The sequence below is a fragment of the Sorex araneus genome, chromosome 5 (assembly GCF_027595985.1).
Source record: "Sorex araneus isolate mSorAra2 chromosome 5, mSorAra2.pri, whole genome shotgun sequence".
Classification (NCBI taxonomy): Eukaryota; Metazoa; Chordata; class Mammalia; order Eulipotyphla; family Soricidae; genus Sorex; species Sorex araneus.
The window spans coordinates 96,915,003-96,931,939 of NC_073306.1; positions in this window are offsets into that span (position 1 = coordinate 96,915,003).

Here is a 16,937-nt window from a genome sequence, read left to right on the forward strand (position 1 = left end):
TTAGTAAGAAGCTTGCCATGTGAGGGTGGAGAGGGTTGGTCAGGGAAAGGACCACAGTGACAACAATAGAGGGAGGTGGACAGTCTGGAGAAGGACTGGGTTCTGAGAGGAGGAAAAGTAATAGTCATAATACCGTATCAAAAACAGTACTGTAAACCACTGTGCCTAAAAGGAAATAGACAAAGAATAGTTTCTACCAGGGAAGTAGACTGGGGAGGCTGGAGAGAAACTGGGACATTGGTGGAGGGAGGGACACGAGGGAAGGACAAGGACACAGATGAAGGGATTGGTGCTTGAACACTGTGTCCCTGGAAGTCGATCATGAAATAGTTTTGTAGCTTTGTATTTCATGATGATTCAATAATTTATTTTTAAAAGAAAAATAAAAAATAAAGTTAGTTTAATTATGTCTATTACTGGCAACAGGCATAGAAGAGAACCCAGAAGAGTGCATTTGGGGGATTTTTATGGGCCAGTCCCAGAGGTGGTCCATATCACTGTGCGCCCTTTCCACTGGACAGAACCAGGGAAAAACTCACCAATTGTCAGGGCATCTGTGGAGTGTAATAGATTGTCTGTGGATCCAGGAAGAAGGGGTGTGTTCCAACCAGCTTTGCCATAGTGAAGTGAAAACTGCATAGGAGATGAGGTCGAGCCTGAACAGCTTTCAAACCCTGAGAAGCTTTGCTTCTCAGAGAACAGAGATTCCCTTCAGATTCTGCCATTAAGACACTTATCTTTTCCAGTTGTGAATTTTCATCCTTATCTTGATTTCATGGGTTTTTAGTGGGAAAGTTGATAAGAGTTTCACTGGGGTATGTTAGCCAGGTGCCAAGTTTTTTAAAATGGAAGGTGTCATTGAAGTCTTTCTTGGTAGATGTGTGGTTTTCTGCTTTGATTTGAATGCAAACAGAGTTTTCCCAACTGAGGCTCACTTTGTTGGCACAAGGCCATCATTTAAGCTTGTCAAAAGTTTCTGTCTCTTTAAACCGTGCCCAGGGAATTCCAGTGTTATCTTATAAACTTATTCTTTTCAACACAATTACTGACAACAGGCAAAGAAAGAGAAACTGAATGTATACAAACTTTGTAGGAAAACCTCGAGAAGTCTGATAGAACCCAGAGCATTTATTTATTTGGGAGTCAGGGATGGTATTCCTCTTGGTGCTCTGGGAACTATATGGTGCTAGGGATTAAACCAGAGTTGGCTGCATACGAGGCAGACACCTTAACCCCTATCACTCCATTTCTCTCCAAGAACCCAGAGCATTCTTTTGGAGGGAGGTGCAGAGGCTGGTGTCTTCTTGTTACAACTTGGTGGCAGGAAAGAGGCATGAAAACTGCAGTAATTCTACCACTCAGTCACTCCAGGTTTCTTCTCCCTCCTTTCTCCCTTCTCCTTCTTTCTACCCAAAGATTAATTTGGATTCACCTTTGCTTAGATGGCCAAAGGTATAGCTTTTATTCTTGGAGATTCTGTTTGGATAGCACTGTAGCACTGTCGTCCTGTTGTTCATTGGTTTGCTTGAGTGGGCACCAGTAACGTCTCCATTGTGAGACTTGTTACTGTTCTTGGCATATCGAATACACCAAGGGTAGCTTGCCAGTCTCTGTTGTGCGGACGGGATACTCTTGGTAGCTTGCTGGGCTCTCCGAGAGGTACGGAGGAATTGAAACTGGGTTGGCCATGTGCAAGGCAAATGCCCTACCTGCTGTGCTAATGCTTTAGCCTTGCTTGGATAATGAATGCATTAAATTGGGAAGTGAACTGTATGGATGCTATTATCACTAATTCCTATGAAAAATATTGAGCATTTCCAGAACCCCCTTCTCCCCCAATAACCTACAAATCATACCAAATAGGAATGTTCTGCTTTGGGATAGTAGGGGGATTCATTGATCTTATAAAAGATTTTTAAATTCTCTTTTTCTACAGATAAGGAAATGGTGATCCAGAGGAAAAGTGATTTACCCAAGTCCAAGTCTATGTAAGTACTAAGTTATGAAAAATTGTCCAACATCAAAGCCTCAGTTGAATAATCACAATACTATGAAATGGGAATTATTATACAAATAAAAGTTTAACATGCAGTGACCCCCAGAAGCTGCATGGTCACCACCACCAGGTTTGGGACCCCAGTGGGAGCGGGGTGAGAGGTGGACTCGGCAGGAGAAAGGGCTCTGCTGTCTGTGGACTTCACCAGAAATGAGTCTGAACCAGTTCCCTACTCTTCAAGTTGTCAGTTTCTTCTTTGCTAAAATGGAAATAATGCTCCCTTGCCTCTGCTTTGTGGAAGCTTCCCTGAAATAAAGAGTGTAAAAGATGTGATTTCCTAATTGCCTAATAATAGCCTCTAAATAAACAAATGCAATCTTTTTTCTTTTTAAAGGAAAGCTGAAACCTGGAAAACAAAAGCTAGTGATGGGGGAGGGGGAGTGAAAACAAAACCTCAATGGCTGGGAGATCAACGCCCTGAAGAACTCCTCAAGCTTTCCAGGATCAGAGTTTGTGACTCACTTCTTCACTGCTGGGTGATTCTCAGCAGTGCCCAGTTGAGCACCATGCTAGGAAAGACGGCTGGAGCAGCCCAAAAGGTTGTTTGGCATTGTATTCTTGGTACTCTAGTGTTGTTACTATGTCTAGATAATCTTTTCCTTGCCCCCCATGCTTTACAGTGGTGACCTAAAATGAAAGGAAGAGAAGAAAACAACTCTGAAAATTTAGCATTTCCTCTATTGTTGCGAATCTTCAGCAAGATCTGCAAGGAGAACCATCTGCAGGATAAATGAATGGCCCCTAAAGCCCTTTGGGTCTGCTGAAGGGAGATAATGTTTGTTGGTGCTATCAAAGCCTGCACTGAAAGATTTGCAACACTTAACGTCCTGAAAATCTCCCTGCTGATTCTATTCCATTCAGGGACTGGTAAAGAAGAGGAAGAGTCATTTGTAAGCCTGAGACAGCGAGAGCTGACATACACCCCAAAGGAGATGACGCAAGTTGCTGTGTCTGCTGGGTGGGATTACAAAAAACCCATCATCAGGACCAAAGTCTCTGATTCAGTCTAAGTTATCCATGACATCCCACAATACCTGCAGAGATCATAAGTGCAGAGATCATAGCACAATTGGTGAATTGACCTCTCTCCAAAGAGCCTCACTAAAGGAATTAAACTTTATTTTCCAGATGTTTGACTCCATTTGCCCTTTCCCCCAAGTAATAGCTTCCAAATTTGAATCCTTTCCTTTCTCCTGCAACCTTGAGGACCCAGACAGAGCACAATGAGGGAAGCATGGTTGACATTCTCTTGTTTTCGATATCAAGAACATTGCACCAGGAGTAAGTGTTACCCTCAGATTGGTGGGGGTGAGAAAGGCAGTGTTTCTCCACCTCCCTCCCTAATCTGTGAGCAGAAGTCTCTAAATATCTGATGACTTTGATATTTGTCTGCTTTCTTTGCATGAGTAGCTCTTAAGAAACATCAGGATCACAGTTTGAGACTCAATAGGTGCAGTGTAAGAGATTACAGGCATTTGGGGGGTGGGGTGGGGAGGAGGGTCTTTGTAGTTGTCATTTTCTCAAAGTACTGGAAGCACCAAAGTTGTAGTACCTGAAGAGTCATATCTTCATCTGGCTCCCAGGAAGAAGAGGACAGACAATGGACCCAGCCAAATTTTGCTCAGCATATCTTAATGGGCAAAGCATGCATTCACAATACAGGAAGTTCCAGGCATGTTCCAGGACCACTGCTCTCATGCTGTGGCCCCTCAGATCAGGGGCCTAACTCTCTTATCATCAATCTCTGTGTCTGTAAAATGGGGGCAACTTGACTTGCCTTGCAGTGTTGTGGGGCTGCAATGAGCTGCACTTTGCAGGTGAAATGCACTCTGAAAATGCTAACATGCTTCATAAACAGAAGTTGGTTTTGGTTAAGATGAAATATTAGAACAAATATCTGTTTGCTACATTCCTCTCATTCCTCCTTATCTCAGAGGCTTAAGACAAATCTCTTGGCCCTAATGTCAATGTCAGAAGAGGTTCCCATGGTACTCTGTGACTTGCAAAACAAATCCTCCTGCAAGTAAAAAAAAGCCTCATTCTTTTTTATTTTTGTCTCTGGGGTCTGCATGGAGAGCAGTGATATCTCCAATTAATAGGAGTATGAAGCTTTTTGCAGTTTAAAAATATCAACTTTCAATATTTTCCCCACATGTGCCTCATAACAACTCCAGGGCATGTTTCTGTCTGACTGTACTAGCATTGTAGAGACAAAGCTATGGGACTCTGAATCAGGTGGCATTTACATGGTTGATCCAGAACCTGTACCCAAGTCTCACCAGCATTTCCAGTCTTTGCATGATTGTTCCTCTATAGCACTGACCCCCTGCATTTATGTAGCTTGATATCAGAAGGGATTTAGGTCAGAATACAGAAGTATTTCTACAAATCAGCCCCACTTTGTTAGGGTCTCCTCCATCTTGAGAAACACTTAGTTACAGAGTCAAATAGCCAATATCTTACCCTGAAAGAGTGTCACTAGTCAAGAACACACAAAGTCTCACAGGATTAAGCTATAATCAGTAGAGGAGGTTGGGGCATAAAGATGATGGCCTCAGGTCATATTTCCTATTTTTGGTGAGGATTATCATTAGGTTAAAAAAGGAGATGGGTCAACCCTGGCCCTTCTGGTAAGAAGTGGTCTTTGAAGTTTAAGAATGGCCAGGTTTCTTAGTTGTGAACTGAGAGCAGAGACAAGATAGTGTATGTTTACCTGCTTTATGGACTATGGATTTTTTTATTTCTCTATCCCTGTAATATAAAGTTGAATCGACCCAATAACTATAATAGACTGGTACATAATGTGCTCGTGAAGCACTTTGACTTTTGTTAGTTTTTAGAATTTTAATTCTTACAAGCAATTTTTGTCAAGTAGTGCCTTCATCTGGGTTTCCCAGAAAGTAAGACTGAGATAAAATCTTTGGCAATACAGATTTGTTAAGGCATGCAAGCTCAAGGTGCAGACAATGAGAGAAAACAGGAAAAAGAGAACACCAATATATAGACACATTCTCGAGCTGATTGCTGTGACATGTGATTGATAGACTTATTTCCTGGTGTAGCTTCCTGAGAAAACAAACATATACCTGTCATCAAGGAAGAGTCATTCCATGGAGAGAAGGGCAAAGAACAGAGTCACTGTAGTGCCTCACTCCTGATAAGAATCTGCCTCATACATTTTACATTTCAATATATTAGTGTCCAGAAGAATTCAAAAGTGTGCTAAGCCTTGGGGGCATTAAGGACACCCTGTGGCAAAAGGCTTATTGTTCCAGGTATGGGCCTAGGTGAGTAAGACTATTTCAGTTTGAAGTTGACTACAATTCTGGCAGAGCTGGTGAGCACAAAAATGACTGGAATAAGAGAGGGGAGATAAGATCCGAGGGAATGTAAAGTAACACATAGGAAAATGACCCATGCATTCCACCTGTTGGTGCTGTTCAAATCTTCTTGCACTCTTGAGTATACCTGGTTCCTGTTTTGTGGAAGCCCATTGTTGTGAGAACAACATTATCTTAAAGCAGTCCTAAGAAAGGAGGTGCAGTTAATCCAATCAATCGGAGCATTTTTTCAAGGAGGTCCAGGAACAATGCTAAAGAGGGTGATGCAAGATGATTCGTGCAATGAGCTACAATCCAATCTGTTAGTTAAGGTTCCAGATCATAATTGACAGTCATGATAGTCTTTCCACAACATCTATTCTGTCTGTATCTCCCTCCACCTGAATCAACACATCATTTGGTTGAGACTGCAGGGTGGGCTGACACAGACTTTCATTCTCAAAAATGTATGGACTCATTTTTTTTTGCTGCGGGGGAGGTACAACTGGCAGTGTTCAGTACTTACTCCAGGCTCAGGGATCACTCCTGGTGGGCCTGGGGACCAGATAGGGTGCTAGGGATTGAGCCCTGGCTGGCCACAGGCAAGGCAAGTGCTCTACCCACTGTACTATCTCTCCAGACCCCCAAAGTCTGAACTCCTATGCAGCTATGGTTGTTTCAGCCCTTGTCACAGATACAGTAAATATTTCCAAGAAATCTCTTGGTTTTCCCACATATTCTCCTTCCCCACCCCAACTCTTTCCTTTATAATGAAGGGCACAACTCATTTGGTTATTAAAAAAAATTTTATTAGTGAATCACCATGAAGTACACTTACATACTTACAGATTTTCGTGTTTTCATTTTATTCATACAATGATTGAGTACCCATCCCTCCACCAGTGCCCATTCTTCACCGCCAATGATCCCAGGATCCCTCCCACCACCCCCATCCCATCCCCCTCCACCCCACCTCTGTAGCAGGGCATTCCCTTTGTTCTCTCTCTCCGTTTTGGGTGTTGTAGTTTGCGATAGAGGTATTGAGTGGCCATCATGTTTGATCTATAGTCTAGTTTCGTCTCGCATCTCCCAACCTGAGTGGGTCCTCCCGACACTCTTTACTTGGTGTTACTTTCTCTATCTGAGCTGCCTTTTCCCCCAGCATGTTAGGCTGGACCTTATTTCTATTATTCTTTGGTGTTAGTCTCTTATTCTGTTACTTTATATTCCACAGATGAGTGCAATCTTTCTATGTTTGTCCCTCTCTTTCTGACTCATTTCACTTAACATATTTCCATGTTGATTCATTTATATGCAAATTTCAGACTTCATCTTTTCTAACAGCTGCATAGTACTCCATTGTGTAGATGTAGCAAGATTTCTTTAACCAGTCTTCTGTTCTTGGGAACTCGGATGTTTTCCAGATTTTGGCTATTGTAAACAGTACAGGAATGAACATACAAGTGCAGATGTCATTTCTACTATACTTTTTTGCTTCTCCAGGATATTTCCCAGAAGTGGTATTGCTGGGTCAAATGAGAGCTCAATTTCTAATTTTTTGAGAATCGCCCATGCTGTTTTCCAAAAGGGCTGAATCAGTTGGCATTCCCACCAGCAGTGAAGGAGAGTCCCTTTCTCCCCACATGCACACCAGCACCGATTGCTTCTGTTCTTTTGGATGTGGGCCAGTCTCTGTGATGTGAGATGATATCTCATTATTGTTTTGATATGCATCTCCCCGATGATTAGTGATGTAGAGCATTTTCTCATGTGCCTTTTAGCCATTTGGATTTCTTCTTTGACAAAGCTTCTATTCATTTCATTGCCCCATTTTCTGATGGGGTTGGATGTTTTCTTCTTGTGGAGTGGAGATCAATCAGTGTCTTGTATATCCTTGATATCAACCCTTTATCAGATGGGTATTGGGTAAATATCCTTTCCCATTCTGTAGATTGTCTTTGTATTCTGGTCATTGTTTCTTTAGAGGTACAGAAGCTTCTTATTTTAAGATAGTTCCATTTGTTTATCTCTGTTTCCACTTGCCTGGTCAGTGGCGAGTCATCTTTGAAGATACCTTTAGTTTCAATGTCGTAGTGGGTTTTGCCGACCTTGTCTTCAATGATGGATTCTGGTCTGATGTTGAGGTCTTTAATACATTTTGATCTGACTTTTGTGCATGGTGTTAAGTAGAGGGTCTGAGTCCGTGTTTTTGCATGTAGCTGTTCAGTTTTTCCAGCACCATTTGTTAAAGAGGTTTTCCTTGCTCCACTTCACATTTCTTGACCCCTTATCAAAGATTAGATGGTCATATATTTGAGGGTGTGTGTAAGGATATTCAACCCTGTTCCATTGGTCTACTGCTATGCCTTTTTTCCAGTACCATGCTGCTTTAATTATTACTGTTTTGTAATAGAGTTTGAGGTTGGGGAAGGTAATGCCTCCCATCGTCTTTTTTCCCAAGAACTGCTTTAGCTATTTGTGGGGGTTTGTTGTTTTATATGAATTTCAGGAGTGTTTGATCCACTTTTTTGAAGAATGTCATAGGTATCCTTATAGATATTTCATTGAATCTGTATAATGCTTTGGGCAGTATTGCCATTTTGATGATGTTGGTTCTCCTAATCCATGAGTAGGGGATATGTTTCCATTTCCTCATATCCTCTTTTATTTCATGAAGTAACTTTTTGTTATTTTCTTTGTACAGGTCCATTACCTCCTTAGTTAAGCTCATTCCAAGGTACTTAATATGAGGCATGATTGTGAATGGGATTGGTTTGTTCATATCACTTTCTTCTCTCTCATTATTTGAATATATTAAAGCCATGGACTTTCGGGTCTTAATTTTATAGCCTGCAACTTTACTATACAAGTCTATTGTTTCTAGGAGTTTCTTGGTAGAGGCTTTGGAGTACTCTAGATACAGTATCATATCATCTGTAAATAGTGAGAGCTTGATTTCTTCTTTTCCTATCTGGATACCCTTAATATTTTTTTTGTCTAATTGCTATTGCAAGTACTTCCAGTACTATATTGAACAGAAGTGGTGATAGTGGGCATCTTGGTCTTGTCCCTCCTCTTAGAGGGAAGGGCGTTAGTTTTTTCCCATTGAGGATAATGCTTACAATAGGCTTGTGGTAGATGGCTTTGACTATATTGAGGAAGGTCCCTTCTATTCCCATTTTGGTGAGAGTTTTCTTTATAAATGGGTGCTGGATCTTGTCAAATGCTTTCTCTGCATCTATTGATATGATCATATGGTTTTTATCTTTTCTTTTGTTGATATGTTGGATTATGTTGATTGACTTCCAAATGCTAAACCATCCTTGCATAGCAGGATGAATCCCACATGGTCATGGTGTATGATCTTTTCGATGAGTTATTGGATGCTATTTGCTAATATTTTATTGAGGATCTTAGCATCCATGTTCATCAGAGATATTGGCCTGTAATTTTTTTTCTGCTGTCTCTGTTTGCTTTTGGCATTAAAATGATATGTTCCTCATAGAAACTGTTTGGGAGTGTTTTTGTTTCCCCAATTTTCTGGAAAAGCTTGAAAAGAACTGGCAATAGGACTTCTTTGAATGTTTGGAAGAATTCACTGGTGAATCCATCTGGACCTGGACTTTTGTTTCTGGGAAGACTTTCTATTACAGTTTCAATTTCCTTGATAGTTATAGGTCTATTCAGGTATTCCAAATCATCTTGGTTTAGCTTTGGGAGGTTATAGGAATCCAGGAATTTATCCATTTCTTCTAGATTCTCTTGTTTTGTGGCACACAGACTTTCAAAGTAGTCTCTGATGATCTTTTGAATTTCTTTGGTTTATGTTGTGATGCCCTCCTTTTCATTTGTGATTCAGTTTATTAGGGTTCTCTCTCTCTCTTTCTTTGTGAGTCTGGCTAGTGATTTATCGATCTTATTTATTTTCTCAAAGAACCAGATCTTGTTTTCATTGATCTTTTGGATTGATTTTTTTGGTTTCCATGTAGTTGTTTCTGCTCTAAGTTTTATTCTTTCCTTCCTTCTGCCTGGTTTGGGCTCCTTTTGTTGGTCCTTTTCTAAGGTCTTGAGCTGTGAGGTCAAGTTATTTATGTGGGCCCTTTCTTCCTTCCTTTGAAATGCTTGCAGAGCTATAAATTTTCCCCTTTACATGGTTTTAGCTGCATCTCACAGGTTCTGGTAGCTTGTGTCTTCACTTTTATTTGTTTCCAGGTACTTTTTGATTTCTTCCTTGATTTTCTCCCTGGCCCATTCGTTGTTCAACCTTGAGTTGTTTGATTTCCAGGTATTTGATTGGGTTCTCTGCGTCTGTGTATGATTAACTACTATCTTCAGTGCATCATGATCTGAAAAGATAGTTGACACAATTTCTTCCTGATTCTATTGAGGTATGCTTTGTGGCCCAGCACGTGGTCTACTTTGGAAAATGTTCCTTGTGCAATGGAAAAGAATGTATATTCTTTTTTATGGGGATGTAAGCCCTGTATAGATCTATTAGCCCTCTCTCTTCTATTTCTTCCTTCAGAGTCAGTGTTTCCTTGCTGAGTTTTAATCTTGTTGACTTATCTAGAAGTGTTAAGGCGGTGTTGAAGTCTCAAACTATTATTGTGTTGCTAGCAATGTCTTTCTTAAAATCTGTTAGCAGTTGTTTTAAGTAGTTAGCTGGTCCCTCATTGGGTGTGTATACATTTAGGAGAGTGATTTCTTCCTGCTTTGCATATCCCTTGATTAGTAAAAAATGACCTTTGCTGTCCCTTCTAATCTATTTCAACCTGAAATCTATGTTGTTGGATACTAGTATGGCCACCACGGCTCTTTCGAGGGAGTTGTTTGCTTGTAAGATTGTTTTCCATTCTTTGACTTTGAATCTGTGTTTGCTCTGACGGTCCAGATGTGTTTCTTGTAGACAGCAGAATGTTGGGTTTAGTTTCTGAATCCACTTTGCCACTCTACATCTCTTAATTGGTACATTTAGACTATTGACATTGAGATTATTATTTTTTTAAAAAAAATTTATTGAATCACAGTGAGATAGTTACAAGCTTTCATGTTTGGGTTACAATCACACAATGATCAAACATCCATCCCTCCACCAGTGCACATTCCCCACCACCAATACCACCTGTTCCCCCCCTTTAGCCCACCCACCCCCTGCCTCCATGGCAGACAATATTCCCCATACTCTCTCTCCTTCTCCTTTTGGGCATTATGACTTGCAACACAGACACTGAGAGGTCATCATGTTTGGTCCATTATCTATTTTCAGCACACATCACCCATCCCGACTGATTCCTCCAGCCATCATTTTCTTGGTGATCCCTTCTCTATTCCAGCTGCTTTCTCCCCTCTGCTCATGAAGCAGGCTTCCAGCTATGGGGCAATCCTCCTGGCCCTTGTATCTACTGTCCTTGGGTGTCAGCCTCATGTGACATTGATACAAATGTGATGATACAAATAAGTGTAGTCCTTCTATGTCTGCCCCTCTCTTTCTGACTCATTTCACTTAGCATGATACTCTCCATATCTATCCATTTATAAGCAAATTTCATGACTTCATCTCTCCTAATAGCTGCATAGTATTCCATTGTGTAGATGTACCAAAGGTTTTTTTTTTTTTCTTTTTGGGTCACACCCGGCGATGCACAGGGGTCACTCCTGGCTCTGAACTCAGGAATTACCCCTGGTTGTGCTCAGTGGACCATATGGGATGCTGGGAACCGAACCAAGGTCGGCCACGTGGAAGGCAAACGCCCTGCCCACTGTGCTATTGCTCCAGCCCCAAGTACCAAAATTTCTTTAACCAGTCATCTGTTCTAGGGCACTTGGGTTGTTTCCAGATTTTGGCTATTGTGAACAGTGCTGTAAAGAACATGTAGGTACAATAAACATCTAATCTTTGATAAGGGAGCAAGAAATATGAAGTGAAGCAAAGAAAGCCTCTTTAACAAATGGTGCTGGCATAACTGGTCAACCACTTATAAAAAAATGGGTTTAGGTCTAGACCTATCACCATGCACAAAATTCAGATCAAAATGGATTAAAATGAGCACTGGTGAAGGGATGGGTATTCGAGCATTGTATAACTGAGATTTAAACCTGAAAACTTTGTAACTTTGTAACTTTCCACAATAAAAAATTTAAAAAGAAATGGATTAAAAACCTCAACATCAGACCAGAATCCATAAGGTACATTGAAGACAAGGGTGGCAAAACTCTCCACGACATTGAAGCTATTGGTATATTCAAAGATGACATGCCTCTGACCAACCATCTCTGGAAACAGAGATCAACAAATGGGACTATATTAAACTAAGAAGCTTCCGCACTGCAAAAGATACAGTGACCAAAGTACAAAGACAATCTACAGAATGGGAAAGGATATTCACCCAATACCCGTCAGATAAGGAAGGCTGATATCAAGGATATACAAGGCACTGGTTGGAATATACAAGAAGAAAATTCCCAACCCCATCAAAAAATGGGGGATGGAAATGAACAGAAACTTTCTCAAGGAAGAAATACGAATGGCAAAAGGCACATGAAAAAATGTTCTTCATCACTAATCATCAGAGAGATGCAGATCAAAACAACTATGAGATACCACCTCACACCACAGAGAATGGCACACATCCAAAAGAACAAAAGCAATGACTGTTGGCATGAATGTGGGTAAAAAGGGACCCTCCAAATGCTGGTGGGAATGTCGACTGGTTCAGCCCTTTTGGAAAACAGTATAGTTGCTTCTCAGAAAATTAGAAATTGAGCTCCCATTTGACCCAGCAATACCACTTCCCAGAGAGGCAAAAAAGTACAGTCAAAATGACATCTGCACTCGAATGTTCATTGCAGCACTGTTTACAATAGTCAGAATCTGGAAAAAACCCGAGTGCCCGAGAACGGATGACTGGTTAAAGAAACTTTGTTATATCTACACAATGGAATACTATGCTGCTGTTAGAAAAGATAAAGTCATGAAATTTGCATATAAGTGGATCAACATGGAAAATATCATGCTAAGTGAAATGAGTCAGAAAGAGAGAGACAGACATAGAGAGATTGCACTCATCTGTGGAATATAAAATTAAATAACAGAATAGGAGACTAACAGCCAAGAATAGTGGAGATAAGTACCAGGAGGTTGGCTCCAAGGCTTGGAATCTAGCCCCATATGCTGGAGGAAGGGGCAGTTCGCATAGAGAAGGGAACACCAGGTAAAGTGTGAACACCAGGTAAAGGACCCACACGGGATGGGAAATGCACTCTGAAAATGGAATATAGACCAAACACGATGACCACGTAGTGCCTCTGTTGCAAACCACAACACCCAAAATGAGAGAGAGAAAACAAGGGGGAATGCCCTGCCACAGAGGGGGGGTGGGGTGGGGGGATGGGGTGGGAGTGTGGGAGGGATACTGGGAACATTGGTGGAGGGGATTGGGCACTGGCAGAAAGACATAAACAAAATGCAAACATGAAAGTTCATAAGTTTGTAGCTGTAACTCATGGTGATTCACCAATTAAAAAAAAAAAAGAACATATAGGTACAGATGTCATTTCTACTGTGTTTTTTTGCATCCTCGGGATATATTCTCAGACGTGGTATTGTGGGTTCATATGGAAGCTCAATTTCTAGTTTTTGAAGGACTGTCCATATTGTTTTCCAGAAAGGCTGGACCAGTCGGCATTCCCACCAACCGTGAAAGAGCATCCCTTCTCTCCTACATCTGTGCCACCACTGGTTGCTTTTCTTATTTTGAATGTGTGTCAGTCTCTGTGGTGTGAGATGATATCTCATTGTTGTTTTTATTTGCATTGAGAGAGATTACTCTCATGGGCTTTTGTGCCATCTTTCTGTAGGGGTTTGTTGTGCTTGAAGGGGTTCTTCTTATCTTACAGTAGCCCCTTTAGACATTCTTTAAGTTTGTTTTTGAGTCTATGAGATTCCTGAGCTGTTGTTTATCCATGAAACAGTGTATTGCTCCTTCAAGTTTGAGTGAGGGTTTAGCCGGATAAAGTATTCTTGGTGAAGAGTTCATTTCATTGAGTTTTTTTTCACTATATCCCACCATTGTCTTTGGGCTTGGAGGGTTTCCTCTGATAGGTCTGTTGTAAATATGAGGGGTGCTTCTTTGTATGTGATTTCCTTTTTGACCTTGCTGCTTTCAGTATTGTGTCCCTATCCATGGCATCCATCATTCTGACTATGATATGTCTTGGAGACTTTTTATTAGGGTCTCTTTTAACTGGCCCCCTTCGGGCTCCTAGGATCTGGACGTCTGCATTTTTCAGCTCTGGGAACTTTTCAACAGTGATTTCCTTAACTGTGGCTTTTTCATTGGGGTTGCCTCCCTGTCCTTCTCGTACTCCGATGATTCTTCTGTTGTTCCTCTTGGAATCATCCCCTAGGGCTCTGATTTGCCCTAGAGTTATTTTGAGGTCTTTCCTCATTGTTTGTTGTTGTCTGTGAGCTTTCTGCAGCTTGTCTCCAAGCTCACTGATTCTCTCTTCTGCTATAGCCATTCTACTGTTAAGGCCACCCACTGAGTTTTTTTTATTTCATTTACCGAATCTTTTATTTGTGACATTTCTGAATGTAGCTTTCCTATTTCTGCTCTCATTTCTTCATGTATTTTCTTTGCTGACTGCTCCACTATTCCTTTATGTTCATTGAACATTCTTAGCATTTCATCTCTGAATTCTAGAGAGAGATCGTGTTTGTTGGTAACCCCTGTTGAGGCTTCTGGACTCTTTTCTTCATTCTCTCCTCGTGGTGAGGATTTGCACTGTTTCTTCAGTTGTAGTTGTATAGAGGTGGAACCTTCCAATTCACTAGAGCCGTTCACTCTTCCTGTGAGAAAGGGTTTTGAATGAGCTCTGTCGATGGTGGTCATCTTTTTCTCCTTCTAGAGGATGGCCTTCCTCTCAGGTATTTCTCTGTGACTTATGTGAGGCCTCTAGTGAAGTTTCGGAGGATGTGTTCTTTTATACTGGGCTTGTATAGCTTCTTGTACTCATAGGTATTTTGGTAAAATTGGGATAGATGTGTATTCACCGTTGTTTTGGTGCAATTGGAATAGGCTACTGGTCTATTGGCCTATTGTGTTTAAGATAGCCAGGGAGTTATCCACAAAGTTGGGTAATGGAGATTGAGACGTGAGTCCAGTGTACTAGGAGAGGGGAAAATAACTGCAACAGCCCCCCCCCAGAGACCACACACCCTGCAGCAGAGGCCATGCCCACTGCCTGTGGAGTCCATACCCAGCTTTGGCCCACAGGATGCTGGGATTAGATGGGGCTGTGGCCGTGGGGGTAAGCAGGCATGGGATGCAGGGCACTCTGTCAGGGCAGTGGGCACACCTGAGTGAAGAAGGACGGATCTCTGGGGGGTCGGGAAGTAGCGGCTCAGACAAGATGGGGGCTGGTACAACTCATTTAATAGAGAAACAATTCTGGTTTTTGTGGCTATCAAGTTCAAGTACTTCCATGAGTTTTGAAATTCTATGCAATGGATGCAGTTCATGAGCTCTCCTCCCTCAACATGTAGGTGGTAGTTACAATTTCAAGTTCAATGTAGTCATGCCCATACGACCTGGTAGAATTATGGTCAACCATCTCTTGTTAAGCAAGTTCTCTAACAAGGAGCAAAGGCTGCAGTGTGGGTAACTGAGGAGGGCGAGGAGAATCAGTTTTATTTCCATCTCCTGGTTTCTGAGTCCTTGGGTCACTGCTATTGAGTTATAGGGTATATAGTAAGAACAATAAACTATAGGATCATTGCCCTGTGCTCTTCGTTGTAGAATAAATCCTTTATTTCCATGCAGTGTTGTACAGGGTGATGTGTTTGTCAGCCAGTTGTGTTTAAGCTTTCCATGCTGATATTTAGATGCTTCCCAATAATAATGGAATCCTGTCTGGTGTATTGAACCTATCCCCAGGTGGTTATCTACTCTCTGATGAATCACAAAAGCAAGGATCAGTATGGTGGCTGTAAACAGATCAGCCCTGGTGAGAGAGAGCCCAGGCTGCTAGTTCTCTGCTGTAAGCTCTATTCCTACCACCAAACTTGCTTTGTTAATGGCTCTCTGGCCAGAACTGGAATGATTCAGAACAGGCTTGATATCAATCTCAATTTGCTAGTATAATATTCAACCAGTATGGTAATGGGGCACCGATTCTCCTGGCTATTCACAACTTTTTCTATGGTGCATGCTTTCTGGTACACATCATCTTGTGTATGAAGATCTCCATGCTTTATCCTGATTGTTTAGGACTTCATCTCCCAATATGCCAATCTTCCTCTTTGAAATCTATGACTGACTGACTATCAAAACCATTTACACACACCAAGAATACCACTTCTCATTCCATCCAAATGTATGACTAAGTGTACTGCTCTCTGGATCATTTTTCTTCTCCATCACACTTTGTACCATGCCTAAATGCAGTTACATTGTGACAGCAAGTCATTTTCAGTTAGCACTACACATATTGTGTAGGGTCATCTCTGAGACCTGACTGGATCGTCACCTCCTCCATCAGTTGTCATAGAGAAGCTTCATGTGGTAGGTTTGGATAGAGGAAGAGACATCAGGGCACTAAAGGTAGATGATGTAGCCCTCTAAGCTGCATATTCATGTGATTTATTTAGCCCTTTTGCACCTACTTGGGCCTGATTCCCAAAATATAATTTTGATTAGACCATTTCTGTTGTGCTCACCAGACCTTATGACTTGGTGGGTTTTATCATTTTCAGCTCATGACGTGTAGTCAGATCATATACTCACTTAGTGTTCAGCGGTCAAGCATTTAGTTTCTGTTGGGGTCCAGGAGCATACCAGGAGCTATTTTTCAAATGAAAAGCAGTTCTCTTCTGCACAAATTATTGCCTTTTCCCCAGAGCCTTAGGTTCTGTACTTTAATTCTCCTGTTGGAGCTTGCCAATAGGAGCAAACTTATCCACTATGAAGATCTCAAATACTGTGGGATCTGCTGGCTCATACACTCCTGTGGTAGGCAGGTTACTCTGCCTCTAAGACTGCGCAGAGTTCTCCTATTCTTGGTCATGTTAGAAACCAGCTGAGTCATCCAAAATTCTGAGCAGAGTATTATTCCCTAGTGTAGTGTATTGTACCCTAAAACAGTCTTTTAAAAGTCTATCATCATTGCATCTTTCTCTTAAAAGTAGGAAGTGCAAAATAAAGCAATTTGAACTTTACTTTAGAGGGCATGTCCCAAATCACTGGAGTCCTAAAAATGTACCAATATGTCAGGCCATTGAGTTGTGGTTTATTTCTCTCTCATTTTGTTTGGTTTTGAGTCACATCCCACAGTGCTCAGGAATGTTCAGGGACAATATGGGGTGCTAGGGACTGAATCAGGGTCGGCCATATATAAGTCTATCACTTTAGCTAGACTTATGTATATATACTATCACTACAGCTATCATACATAGACTTATGTATGTATACTATCACTACAGCTTCGGTGGCTTATTCTATTCATTTCCTTATTATACATATTTCTTATCAGGAGAGTAATTTCCTCATCTTGTTCACTGAATC